Source organism: Canis aureus, chromosome 18 (assembly GCF_053574225.1).
Source record: "Canis aureus isolate CA01 chromosome 18, VMU_Caureus_v.1.0, whole genome shotgun sequence".
Lineage (NCBI taxonomy): Eukaryota > Metazoa > Chordata > Mammalia > Carnivora > Canidae > Canis > Canis aureus.
In genome coordinates, this window is record NC_135628.1 from 9,796,618 (window position 1) to 9,811,649 (window position 15,032).

The 15,032-nt window shown below is 39.5% G+C and overlaps 1 protein-coding gene and 1 pseudogene across 5 annotated transcripts in view; one reads left to right on the top strand and one right to left on the bottom strand.

Moving 5' to 3' along the window:
* Window positions 1-15,032, top strand: part of IMMP2L (inner mitochondrial membrane peptidase subunit 2) — an 845,985-nt gene that overhangs the window by 148,601 nt on the left and 682,352 nt on the right. The window lies entirely within an intron of this gene.
* Window positions 10,833-11,495, bottom strand: LOC144288436 (platelet-activating factor acetylhydrolase IB subunit alpha1 pseudogene; annotated as a pseudogene).

Consider the following 15,032-nt stretch of genomic DNA (forward strand, 5'->3'; position numbering starts at 1 on the left):
AAAAGATGATTGATTAGAGCCATTTTCAAAGATTCCTCATGATGAAATTGTCCCATAGTCTATTTTCCAATGAGATTCCTACTTTCTTGATTTGGTAGCTAAAGGATCTGATGTTCAAATTCCTTTGATATGAAAATATCCTAACCTGTTGGGCTTGAATACTATGAGTTATCATTTAGCACAACCTTTAGCAATTCCATCAGATTTTTTTACTGTTCTTTCACGTAGAGACAGATGGAAACTTTAGAAAATTAAGACAGAAACAAACAAAAGGCACTCAGAGAAAAAAAGTAGTATAAGGGGAATGTATCCAAACTTTAACTTAATTTACCTTTATTTTTGAAGCTTCGGTTATTGGTTTAGAAACATGATGATGATAGCAAATAAGATTTATTGAACACTTACTGTATGCCATCTCCAGTGCTCACTGCTTCACATAGATTATCTCTAGTAGTCAACCAGAGCCTGTTGGGAGAGAAAGTTATTTTGTCAAATCTCAGGTGGATCCTTATTTTACGTGCCACTAAGAAAAAAATCACTCTTATTAAACTATAGTATCCCAGACTGCAACATATATCCTAATGCCAGAAATGACAAAATATTTAAAGAATTGTGATAAATGAAATGCATTGGCTGGTAGATATGAGACTTGACTAGCAGACTAATCAGTAGCTGGTTTCTGTCTTGAAGGTTTTTTTTTTTTTTTTTGAAGGTTGGTTTTTAAGAAAGTTATTATCACGGAAAGGAGAGAATTTATAAATGTGCGAACATGGAAATAAAAGATGAGTGGTTCAGTTCAGAATGAGAGTGAATGTCTTCCTGCATCTCTTGGCTATCTTTAGGACTGTCCTTTCTGGGAAAATTATACAACACCTTTTTATGTGAACAGAAGATTAAAAAAAAAAAAAAAAAGGGATTCCCAGGGGTCTGTCAATCTTTAGGGAGGCATAGCTTTTTTTTTTTTTTTTTTTTTTTTTTTTTTTTATTTATTCATGATAGTCACAGAGAGAGAGAGAGAGAGGGGCAGAGACACAGGCAGAGGGAGAAGCAGGCTCCATGCACCGGGAGCCCGACGTGGGATTCGATCCCGGGTCTCCAGGATCACGCCCCGGGCCAAAGGCAGGCGCCAAACCGCTGCGCCACCCAGGGATCCCGGCATAGCTTTTTCTGTAAGCAAAAGCTAAGCTTTTATTTCTGCTGGTCTTACATATTAGACTGCAAAGTTGTACTCCTGGCAGTGAGGATTGGTGATGGGGAAGATGTTTAAAGTGAAACAGTAAATGGCTATTGAGAAATAGATTAGTTGTTACTCGGGGAATGTTGTTTCTGGAGATACTGAAATGTAAGCCATTCTTACATGTAAGGCTTTAGGAGCAAAATTAAATAACACTTACTAGTATACAGTTTACAGATTGCATATATTCCCCCCCCCAACACAATGGACAACAAAGTATAAGTCTAACTGATACTATGTTTGAGTTAAATCTTGCCTATTACCTGGTGCAAACTTGAGGAAGGAAGAGGGAAGGGAAGGAGAAATGGAAGGTTTTTGTTTTGTTTTGTGTTTTTTTTATTTTTTTATTTTTATTTATCTTTTTTAAAGATTTTATTTATTTATTCATGAGAAACACAGAGATGTGTGAGAGAGAGGCAGAGACACAGACAGAGGGAGAAGCAGCTCCATGCAGGGAGCCCGATGTGGGACTTGATCCCAGGACTCCAGGATCACGCCCTGAGCCAAAGGCAGGGGCTAAACCTCTGAGCCACCCAGGGATCCCCTGTTTTGTGTTTTTTTAAAAGGTAATGCAAGAGGAGCACTTGTAAGGGCTAGAAACTGCAATATCTAGCATAGTATTAGTATATCTAATAATAGTTGCAGAGAGCTATAACTTGTAGTCTGTGGGAGAAAAAGGAAAAAGAGTTATTAATGCATTGTTTTATGATAGAGAGTTGGTCTTTGTTCCTAGTTCCTGGCACAGAGCTCCTAAAATCCTTGGAATTTTCTGAGTGGTAAAGGTAATATGAGCATCTTTTGTTTTAATGAGGCAATTCTTGGTGGGCCCCTAGATAGCTTCAGGTGGACCTGGTCACCAGAAATAGCAAGTCTTGACTGGAAACTTACAACTTTCAGCCATTACAGAACCTGTGGGGAAGGGACTAGAGATTGAGTGTATCACCAATAGCCAATGCTTTAGTCAGCTATGCTTAGGTAATGAAACCTCCATAAAAATCCCTAAATGACAAGGCTCAGAGAGCTTGTGAGTTACCCCCATGTGCTAGGACGGTGCATACCCCACCTCCAAGGGGACAGAAACCCATGTGTTTGGGAGCCTTCCAGACCTTGCCCCATGACCCTTCTTCATCCGACTATCCATTTGTACTCCTTATAATTAACCAGTAATAGTTATGAAAAAAAATTTCAGAGTTTTCTGAGCCATTCTGGCAGCTTATTGGATCTAAAAGTGTGGGATTGGGGAACCCCCTGGCTTTGTAGGCAAGTTGGATGGAGTGTCTTATGACTGATGTCTGAAGTGGTCAGTTGTGGGAGACTGAGCCCTTGAACCTGTGGAGTCTAATGCTAACTCTGGAGTTTGTATCAGAATTGAATTGAATTGTAAGATACCCAGTTGTAGTCAGAGTTCATTGGTGTCAGAAGTGATGTGAATAAAAGCAGCTCAAGCATAATTTGGAGAAGCACGGAGTTAAAGGCCAGAGAATTGGAGGCAGAAGTAAGGATATAGTAAGTTGATGGGAAGTGAGTTCAGTGAAGGCTGAGGAAGTTAAATTGATAGACTAGAGCAAGCAGTGGTCTGATAAGGTACCTTAGGATCTAAATCTACAAATGCTGGACCCATGGTGGAACTTTTTTTTTTTGGTTGCTCTTGTACATTTTCAGTGGGCAGGGAAGGGACATCAGCCATTAAAATGTCACTAAACTAGGAAAAAAAAAAAAGGCTTGAATCGCCTAGGTAAACATTTTCCTGGTTAGCCAATATATCCATTGACAGAGGTGTTTAAAAGGATTGGAAATGTGTCCAGTTAAGCAATTGCCCATGTGACTCCGGGGCTAGGAATACCTTCCCATCCAGGCCACCTTGGGTAGCAGATGACCAAAGACAAAGTATGGTTTGTTGGCCCGATCTGCTGGATACGAGTGAAATCAGGTGGATAATGAAGAATCCATATTTGCAAAGCAAGGAGAGGACAGGGAAGCATGCAGGGGAAGAATGCCTTTTAAGCCTTCACCGCCAGCCGGGAGGAATTAGCCTGTGATTGACGCTGTCTGAATTGCAGGTCAGGGACAAGGGGGCTGTGCTCAGTGCCATCCCTAAAGAGGGGGAATCCCACCTGGAGAAGGGAAGCAAATCAGAGAGTCGTGCGTTTGTATAACTAACACGAAGGAATTCTATTTGGGCTTCCTTGAACTCATATGTTTGTCTCACTTATTTGTCTGTTTGTCATTTTTTGTTGTAAGGCTGGAGTTTTTTCCTTTCAACAGCTTGGAGTTTTGCATAGTCAGTATTGAATAAAGTACAGACACAGTGCATTGTCTACAATTTGCAGTTTGGATTATTAAGAACAAAAATTTAAGACACAAAGCAATCTGAGTGTACAATATTTTTAGATATGAATAATTGTTTCCTTAGTTGTCCAAAGTCTAGTTTTGTTCAATTTGATTTCTTCGTACTTTTTTGTGACTCATTTTTATCAGATCTTTGCAAAACATTGTAGTTATTTTTCTTAGATACAATAATTCTTCCATTCTTGCACTTATATTTCATCAGATTGTGAACAATTTATGCCATTGTAGTGAGGACAGTTGGTAATAAGTGTGAGAACAAAACATTACTCTCGGTGAGTATACAACTTGGGGTGTAGGGAGAGGACCATGTGCTTAATAGACTGTCCAACAGAGTGTGCTGCCCCAGGGCATCAGTGTGCACGTTTCACAGGGGAAATGGGGAGTTTTGGCTCACTGGGTATCCGATGAGATCTGTGGCAGTATTTGTTATGGTCCTAAACCCTCCAGCTCCTTTGTTTCTAGGCTTTGTAGAGATTCGGAGGTCTTTTGAGACTCTTTCATTTATATATTAATCTTAAACCATATTTTTAATTATTACTAAAAATGAACATAATGGAATATATTAGTAGTTGGAGCTGGTATTAAAGGAGATAATAGACTTTCAAATCAAACTTGTAAGAATTCTCAAATTCATGAGTAAATTTTCAAATGATAATTGAATGTATTTTGGCAGTAATGGTAGGGAGTAATATTACAAATTGATCATTGAGATCTGTCTTTTAAACTTATCCTATAATTAGAGTTTTACTCTTCATATTTCTGTGTGTATAAATTTGTCTGTGTTTGCTTTGTTTTAAAATGTGATACTAAAAATACACAGAAATTGAAATTTAGTCCCATTGCAGTCCCATAATCTCCTCCTATTTTGTTCTGTTGCTAAGCCAGAAATTCACATTTACTAGATTATTATCTATTGCCATGGAAATCGTTTTGTTATATTTCAATTTCACTACAGGAACAAGCAGCAGGAGCTAATGGACCATAAGAGGGAAATTTGTTGTTTAAATAATGATTATCTTTTATATTTGGCTAACATGAAAAGGGGAAAGTACAATTCTTTTGTCACACAGCATGAGAAGGTAAATGGATGAGAGTTAGAGGCAGAATTCACCTTAAGAAAATTTACAGCTGTCTTGTGAGCAGAAATAATATGACCCACTCACAAGGCAGAACTGTTAAAGGTGTCCATACCAAGCTATGTTTCATCAAATAACAAAGGAAGTCCTTGTCGTAGGCTGGGCTCCCCAGAGGTGAACACTGACACGGAGTTTGGTGTGCAAGATGTGTGTAGGGGGTTGTGTGCTGTGGCTGGAAAGGGAAGCTGCAGGATTGGCCAAAAAAGAGAAAGAAAAAGAAGCCCAACTGTCCGGCAGGCCTGATGAAACTCAGGTAGTATTCCCTGAGGGTTGCCTCTTGTGGCCCCTGCTTTGTCGTGGGCTGTGGGAGGCCCCCTGGGGGGCTCCTGTCTGCAGCTGCAGGAGATTGAATTCTCTGGACCTGGAGCCCGCCTCCTGACCACACTCCCTGCACACAGCAGTGAGCCAGTGTGTCCTTGAAGGCTCGTCGGGGAGACACATCTGTCTATATCCATCTTTTTCTCCTATGAGTATCAGGGATATCCTGCAGTTTTATCCTTATGGTATTTATAATTCTCAGTATACATCACCTTTAATCAGGCAAGTGTTCACATTTTTTAGACATATTGACGATAAAAAACCTTTAAAAGGTTTTTTTTTTTTAAAAACCAATGTCCTTATTTGGTTTAAGTGTTTTTTGAATTATGTAGGTTGTATTTTTTCTCTAGCCACAGCATATCCTTTTTTAAAAAATTCAGAGCAGATTGTGGCCCTTCATAGAGAGTTGGCTTTTCTTAATAGTATATGAACATTTATAAACAGACATTTTTTAAAAAAAAACTTTTAATTTTACAATGATTTCAAACTCAGAGAAACATTTCAAGAATAGGACAAAGAGCCAGCATATGTTCTTCACTCACATTCCCCTGTTACTAGTATTTTACTACAGTTGCCTTGTCATATTCTCATTTTTTTTCTCTCTCTTTCTCCCTTATTTTTTACTCTGATACATTATCATTTTGAAGATTTTTCTTTTTCTTTTTTTTTTTTTTTTTTTACTTGAGAGTAAAAATTGCAGACATGATACCTGAGTATTCCTTTGGTACTTCAAGGAGTATTACCTAAAATTAAGGACGTTGTCCCACATAAACCCAATAAATATTAAAATTATGTTACCATCTAATCCATAGATCTTGTTCACAACTCACCAGTTGTCCCATTGATGTTCTTTATGAGTCCAGAATCCAGGATCACACTCTATGTTTATTTGCCTGGTTTTCTGGTCTTTTTCAATATGGAACTGTTCCTTAGTCTTCTCTCATCTTTCATAATCTTGATATTTTGGAAGAGTTCAGCCAAATATTGCGTCTCTACTTGGCTTTATCTGATGTTTCCTTATGAACGGGTGCAGATGTATTTTGGGCAGGATTACCATAGCAGTGATGCTGTGTTCTTAGTTCATTCATCATGTTAAAACGTGGTCAGGCTTATCTTATACTTTTCTTGTTCCAGCCTTGGAATCACTAAGGAATTCTGGTTCCTTTTAATGGAGAATGACATTTAGACACTTAGAAACCAAGGTCTGGATTCATTCCTGCTAAGTCTTCCCAGGGAATGAAATGAGGAAATAAGGGTTTTACATACTCTCTATCTACGCATATATGTAAGTATCTGTAGATTGATTGATCTATCTAAAGAATATGTTCACACTGATACCTCCTTTTTTTACTTGTAGTTTCCTCTCCACCATTGAAAAACCTAGCTCCCCAAAACCTCAACTGTATACTGTTTCCTCATTTCCCCCTGTATATAACCAATCTCTCAGCTATGTGGGTCACAACTTTGGCTTGGCTCTACTTCCCCAACCAGCTGATTGATAATTTGGTTTTGGCTTTGCTGGCCATGCCTACTACTTGCTCAGTCTCAGCAAGGGGAAAGGGCCCAGATACTCTTATATTTCCTTTTCTTCTTCTTATTTTTCTGTGGATATAAAGTGTTGCAGTGACTCTGAAAAAGATTCAGCTGAGGAGGTAGTTTTTGGTATGCGTTATATCATAGAAGACATTCCTAAATTAAAAATGGGATTCTCTAATAGTTTAGTCATTTCTTTTTTTTTATTTGTTTTTTCAAAATTATTACTCTTCTAAGATGTGAATGACAGGATTTTAGTGCTTAGCTTAAGATTCTGTTATGGACAATAATAATAGCACTGGGATATGTGCTAGCTATTTCTGACATTAAATATAGTTTCTGAATAAGAAACCATTTATATCGTTAAGGCAGATCTCTCTTTGGTTTCTTTTGGATTTATTTCTTGGCCATTCAATAAGTGATAGCTATTAGCAAAGACAATTTTTGTTGAGCCTTGTTTATTGGTTTGCAATAATGAGAACAGTTGAGTCTGATAATTTTGTGCTTTTATTTTCAAGTAACAAAGTGTTCTTATTTTGTGATGATACTAAGGAAAAGCAGTTTAAAAGCTAGCTTTAAAGGATCCGTAGCTTTGAGAGGTTATAATTTAGAATGGAGGCATGGTGGTCAGAGGAAATGAGCCAAAGTTAAAAGCCTTTTCTGTGCCATTGAATCTGTAACCATCCTCAAAGTACTCTGCACTTTATGTCACAAAAAAGCCTCAAATCCCATGGGTAAATGTTATCTGCAGGAACCTCATCATTTCTGAAAACAGTTCTTTTATTCTTAGAGTGTTTGAACAAGAAATACAAATAATAGTATTTTCTTCTCTTTTTGCAGGACAACATATGGATATAGGGGTTCTTATGCTATTTTTGAATAAGTGCTTTGTGATACAAAGAGCAAAACCAAATTGAAAATTAATGGATGGTGAGACAGAAACTTCAGGTGTTGGGTAAATCTCTTTTGCCTCCTTTCTGAAGCAGGGCTAGGCTACCAATTCTTCTCATCTTTTCTTGTGCAGTTTTATGCTTGATTTTCTTTGGAAGATAAAATACAGTTACTTGTCAGCCAAAAGTTTATGGCATAGACACTTTTGCAAATCGCTTTAAAGGTAGATCTTGATTGTATATAACCTGTAAGGAGCACACGGGGTATGGGTGAAGCATTTGGTGAGCAGTAAATGTGATTTTACAGAGGAGAGGAGTGAGTGAAGGCCGGCTTCGTTCTTGTGCTTTAAATATGTTCACATTTTCTCGTGAGTCTTTTATGACTTCTGCTGTTCTCTTTGGACGTAACTTTAGTTGCCTCTTATCCCATCCCTCATTTCTTTTACTCTGCCTCTCTCCCTGATACAAACTCACTCACACACAAATACACATACCTTCACACTTCACACCTTCACACTTGAATTTAAGTAGTTGGTATGCCTCCAGCTGGAGGCTGCACAGTGCCTATGTCTATAATTGTGTGTTTGTATATATGTATGCGTATTTACACACATGGGGACCATATTCAAATAGTTGACCACTGAAATTACTTGACTTATTGTAGGTATGCAGCTCACATTTGTTAAGCGAATGAATCAATGAGTCCAAAAAGACAAGTGATATTAAGGACTGAAGCGAGCAGGCAAAAGAATGGGCAGAGTCTCATGGAGACATCATTTCTGCTACGAAGATTTGTTTGTTGTAGAGATGGCTACTCCAGAATGATCTAGTACTTATATGGAGCAGTCGTTAGGTTGAGTCAGCTGCTTTACCCCACCTCTCTGAACTGACATTTATTTCTGACTGACAGAAGGTAATTAATTGAACTGTACAGATGCTTCCCTGGAACGGGTAAATCATGCCTTAGATGAAGACCAGTGATCTGTGTATGGGACAGATATGTGTACTTTTCCTTCCTTTTCTGATTGCAGCTCATTTTATGTCTTGTGACAGCCGAGTAACTCAGAGTGGAGCAAAATGACTTTTGTATGATAGAAAACCATAGCAAACCATGCAGGACATTTGCCTTTAAAAACAACAATAAAAGGATCAAACATTCTCTAGTTACCATTTTAACATTTTACAGTTTGGAGTGGTACTGTTAGTCCTGTCAATGAAAATTACCACTTGGCATCTTTTTGGAGTATCTAAATGTGTGGTCAGGGACCCACTTGGGCACAAGATAGTGCTATGAGCCCTGTTCATGATTTTCTGAACTACTTCCTAATGTGCCTGAAATGCTGAGAGCAGGGCACTGCTTCCCCTGCTACTTTTTTGAATGTCAGTATCTTCCTTTTTTTTCTCATGCATAGTTATTTTTATTCCATTGTGTGGCAGCAATGCAGTTCCCCCCTGTTAAAAGGGATCTCTCACCCTGCCAGTAGAGTGATCCCCTTCTCTCTCTGTTGGTTAGTGAGAGGAAAAAGCACAAACTTGCTAGTGAGCAGTGTCCACTTCAAATTCACTGAAACCATTTTCCTCTGTTCATTACTAAGACCTTCAAGACTACTAAGTCCAAATTTCAGGAACGAAAAAATTCTTCAAGTGGGTTATTAGATATGATAGAGAACTCAATGAAAATGCATGCATGTGTACACCAAAAGATGAACACAGGTTGTTCATAGCAGCACTCCTCCTAATAGCCCCAGATGGAAACACCTCTAATGTCTATCAACAGTACAGTGAATAAATTGTGGTTTAGTCATTAAATGTGGTATAATCACTCATTGTATAGCCATAGAAACAAATGAACAACTGGTCCAGGTAAGAACATAGATGAATCTCAATGATGTTAAAAGAAGCCAAACACACACACAAAAAATATGTTATGCATTCAATTTGTATAAAGGTTAACCATTGGCAAACCTCATTTTTGGTTTTAGAAACCAGGATAGTGATTAGCTTTGGGAAGGAAGAAGAATGATAACTAAGAAGGGGAAGATTTGTGTTGTAGTTATTGATGTGGGTGGTGGTTAAATAGTCATCTTCACTTTGTGATAAGTCGTGGCAAATAATTATATTTGTTCCGCATGTGTTATGCTTCCATTAAAAACTTATTTAAAAATTGATGTAATTGCCCTCTTGTATGTAATGTCTACTTTATCTGGATGCTTTAAAGGTGCTTTTTTGGTCTTAGTTTTATGTTTGACTATAGCATGCATAGGTGTGATTTTCATTGTAATTTTCCTACTGTGGTTCACTGAGCTTTGTGAATCTGTAATTTCATGCTTTTCACCAAATTTAGAAAACATACTGCCAATACATTTTTTTTGATTAGAGTTAAAGGAAATAGAGGGAACACTCTCACCTCCACTTTATACCTTCTGGAAAAGATGGCACTATATATGCATTACTGGTTTTAAGCATATACTTCATTTTATAGCAGCATCTCAAATTTGCAGGTTACTGCCTGCCAGCTGGCCCCATAAACTGAACCAGTTTTCCAGTTTGTTCTAAGTTATTGTCTAGCTTGTCAACTCCTAAGCCACTAACAATTAACCAATGTATGCCCTGACCTCAGGCCATGCCTCCTAACTAAAGTTCTACCCAATGGAAGGGCCACTAATGAGTGGTGGTGTTGTACAATGACCACTTACACCTAGCTTTTGCCAGCTCAATACAGATCCTTTTGTGAAAGAAGAAGACCTACCCTTTTTTCTCTTCCAGTAACTGGCCAGAGAGAACTTCTTATGATGCCAATTTATATGGATTGAAGGAGAAGTGCTGAAGGATTAGGGGCAGGGACTCTAGTAGTCTGAGTCATCTGCTCATTCAGCTTAATAGTGGCCATGTTCCCAGTCTTCTGGAGAATGGATGGCTGTTGGGCCCAGATAGTTGTATGGTTTGGTGAATCAGATAACACCAGTTTATGATGGTAGTTTGATTATTCATATAGTCACTTGATGTCCTGTCATCTGGTGTTCTAGCTCTAGCAGGTACCAGTAGCAAATCACGAGAACAATCTTAGTAAGGTCCCCAAGAACCACATGTGATTAGCACTGACACATTGGATTATGATACTGACTGTGCAGTTGTACAGCAGCCGTTTCTAAAGGCACTTTCTGGTTACATGCTTTATCTCATAGGACGCAATATCCTTTCTGCTGGCCTGCAGTGTCTACAGATGTAAGAGGCCCAATGTGAAATTGAGATTCCAAAGAGGACCTGGCTATTCCTGTGGCTCTGCAGTCTATGGCTCTTTCTCTTCTCTGTCTCCTCTTCCTCTTCCTTCTTCTTCTTAAATGAGAATTTAATGTTGGAGAAGGAGGATGCTTAGGGGTTAGCCTCTGGCAAGGGGATACCCTGGCCCTAGTCTTGGGCCAGCATATGCAGAAGCAGGGAGTGCCAGTCCCAGTGGACAGCTGTGTAGCCCAGATGGTTCAGATGCAGGTATTCGTACATGCCATGGTGACTTATGGTACCATCTAAGTGCACAAAGCCAGAGTTGGCATCTAGGAAGTGGGCCTGTGGGTGGCCAGCCAGTGCTGCCTGGACCAGCTCATTCATCTATCAGTTTTTCTCATGAAGTGGGTTAGGATACTGGCCCTGGGAAACAAGCCCAGCACCAAACACTCGGGCCTGCGGCTGCTGTTGCTTCACCAGTTGCACGATGGTCTTGATGCCGCCAGTCACTTGCTCCACTGTGTGCCTGTGGTGGTTAGTACCCACCCAGACCCCTATAATCTTGGGTTGGATTTGTTCCAGCTCCCCATTCTCCACTTGCCAAAGCACTTGCTATGTGTTATCACTGCCAATGCCAAAGTTAAGTGCATGCAGAGGGGAAAAGAGCTCCTGCCAGATCTTGCACTGGTACATTAGCTGAACCCAGGAGTCTCCAATGAACAGTACCTCATGTTCCTTATCTTTGCTGTCAGATATGAACCAATGGTTCAGGGATATTCAGCCTCTGTCACCTTGCACATCCCATACCAGCATGGACTTGTCAGTGCATTCTCCTCTTCACTTTTCTTGGCATAGCAACTCGTGCAGGATCCAACATCTTCTTTTAAGGCAACTTGCTATATTTGAAGGAACATAAAAGCAGTAGAAACCCAAGATTTGGATAATAGTTCAGATTAGAACACCAACCACTTGGCTCTCTTCCTCTCTGTTCATGTCTCTGCTTAAATGTCATTTTTGCCTTTGAGGCCTTCTTTGGCCATCTAATTCAAAACCCCTATTTCCTACCTACCTTGCTTTATTTTCCCAGCAGTACCATTTGGCTACTATATATTTTATTTATTTTATTATCTGGCTTTCCCATTAAAAATAAGCTCCATGAGAACAGAATTGCTTACATCCAGTGCATTGCATATAGAAAGTATTTATTTGGGGTGCCTCAGTTGATTAAATATCCAACTCTTTATTTTGGCTCAGGTCAAGGTCTCAGGGTTGTGAGATCAAGCCCCGTGTCAGGCTGCACGCTGGGCATGGAGCCTGCTTAAGAGTCTCTCTCCCTCTGCCCCTCCCCCCCAAGAAAGTATTTATTTCATATTTGTTGGTGAATAAGGTCTTAATAGAACTCAACCAAATCATCTGAGACTTCATTTCCTCAAGTGTAAAATGGAAATATTTAGAAGTACTCTGTGTGTTGTCATGTACTTTATAAGGGACTTTCCCATTACTAATAATCAAGTTAGAAATTCATTATTTGTTAAGCATAATCTATGTACTTCCTAGCATATTTTAACTGGTTAAAAAATATGTTTATGAAGTACTCTTCCTGAAATTCTGGGATACCAACCCCAGCTGCTGGCTGTCTTTGGGGCCTTAGGCCCATGGACTGCTTCATGACTCATTTTCACTGCCTGTGCATCTTCCTTGTAGCCTGGCAATTTAAGAGTTCTCATAGCTCCAGGCCAAAACAGTGATTGGCTGAGGAGTCAAAAGATTGCTCCTTAGGTTCTTCTGGTCTGGTCAGTAAGATTAGTTCGGATTGGTTATCCATGATAAAATATCCTTCTAGGTCTCCTTTCCTTTTTCCTTTCTTTTTCTTTGTTTAATTTTTTCTTCTTCCAAAAAAAGAGGGAGGGTGCTGATTAAGGGCTCCTGAGCCCAGTTGCTCCCTACAAAGTGCTGTGGGAATTCAGGGGAAGGAGAGATGAATTGTGGCATAGAGCAGGGACCAGCCTGGATGGACTGCTCAAGTCGGGGATACACAGCTGAATGTTTCAAACTCCATCTGATTTACTAGGGGAGATACAATTGAATAACTAATTAAGGACTTAATAGAGACATAAGCAAGGCCTGTGAGAACATAGATGAGGCAGTGATACTTAAATCTAACTGGAGGGTTCAGGGAGGACTCCCTTGGGAAGGTGACATATGAGATAGATATTCATGGACTTGAACATGTTGAAAGCAGAAAGAGAGAGGATTTCAGGAGAGTCAGACTGAGGAAAAGAAAAATGACAAAGAGGCAGAAAAACTTCGTGTAAATTTTAGTTTCCCTTTTGCTAAGGGCTTTTGAGTTAAGGGAGTTTCAAGGTAAGATTTTGATATCTTAATTATCCTCTTTTACCCTTTCTGCCTTCTGTGTTTTCTGGACTGAAGAATGGATTTATAAAAAGGTGTAGGAGCCAGCAGGGAAATAAAGTGCTTCTTCAAAGCTGGTTGAATTTTTGGTAACCTTTAGTGTCTGGCTTTTCCAGTAAGCATTGTTGAACCATGAGGCTTTGGGTTTGGAGGCTTCTCTGTGTTTCCAGTGAGGTTCAATTTCCCTTACCTCCTCAGGTTCAAGTGGAGAAATTGGAGCAGAGAGGGGATGAGGAGCTCTAGGTCTGATTTTTTTTTAATCATAAAATGATCATGACCTCTCTGCTTGGGGTTCCAGACCCTGCGTAGGCACTCATGCTTACTACCCCAAACCAGAAACTTTAAGAGTAGAGGAGAAGGATTTGTGGGTTTCAGTCTTTAAGGCACGGTAAGTAACTCCACCACATGGCTGAAACTGTGGCTCAATGTGATAGCTGTGACTCTTCCCTTGGGAAGGAGCTAGTGAGGGTTTATGTGGAGAGAAGGAAGGCTCTGTCCCACCCCCTCCACTCCAGGTACACAGAGGTGGAAATCCTAGAGGGACATAAGTGCTCCTCGACCCAAGACAAGTTAGCCCACATTTTCTCCCTCCTTTCTCTTTGAGACTAATGATAGTCACTTCTTACAGGGTTGTGTTTTGTTTTGTTTTTGTATTAGAGCATAGTAAATCATGGGTCATGGAGTAGACAGATGTTGACTTGCCCTTAATGTGATAAATCTGTGCCTTTGGCTTTAGAACATTTGCTGTAAGTATGGATCAGATCCTTGGAACCATAGAACCACATTTGTAGTTACCTATAACCAAAGGAGCCTGGTGATGACTTTATAGCCTGGGTAATATTTTAATACAGAAAGAGTTTTTACTTGCATCTGAATTGATTGTCATCTCTTTAGCCACATTCACTTCCATCTTTGTGGAAGAGCTGCTCTTTCTCCTGTTCAAAGTTGCCTGTGCTCCTGTGTTCCAGGTCTTCTCTTTCCCCAGGAACTTTGGCTTTTGTTCCATTAATTATTTCTTGCCTTTTGAACTATCCCCTCTGCCTTGATTGCTTTTCTGAGCTTTTGAACATGTTCAAGTCTCTCCCGAGTCAAAGCACAAAGATGGAAGCACCTTACACCCTCCCTTAATTATGTACTCACTGCTTGATCATTCTTTTATTCACAAGTAAGTTTTTAGAAACAGGTGTCTCTACCTGGCCTCTCTACTTCCTTGCTTCCCCTGTGTTGTACAGCCTTCTCCTGGATCACTTTTGTGAAGGTCGTCAATCTCTGACTTGCCAAATGTTAAATGTTTTTCAGTGCTTCTTTGAAACCACTCTTCTTACTGGTTTCTATTGAATGTTAGTTCATTAAAACATACTTCTCTTTTGGTTTTTGGGACTCTCCTCTTTATGGGTTTCTCTCTTTCATATCTGGCTACCCTCTGTTAGTGGACTTGCTCTCTACCTTCCTCTCCTTTTTAGTGTCCTTAGTGTTCTTCCTTGGATCCTGGCTCCTTACCCCTTGTGTAATCAGAGCCCCTCCTAAGGATTAGCTGCCAATTATTATGCCAGTTATATATTAATAACTCAAAACTTTCAAGCTTTACCCTAGACCTTTTTCCTGACATCCAGTTGCTTTCCAGATACTCCATTAAATATCTTGGAAGATAGAAGAAGGTAAATGGAAGAATATCCAACCATAAGATGATAGACACATGTGATGATAACAGAACTGTACCTGCTCCTTTATTTGCTATTTCGGTGTGTGGAACAACCTTGACTCCATTTCTTAGCCCAGAATGTTGATAAGCATTTCAGACTTCCATTTAGTTCATGATACCACAACCAGCATAGTACCTGCCGTATCTGAGGCATCCAGTATTATGTTTGGATGAATGAATTAATGAATACATAACTTTTTCTCCCTCATCCCTTACATCCATTCAGTCACCAAGTT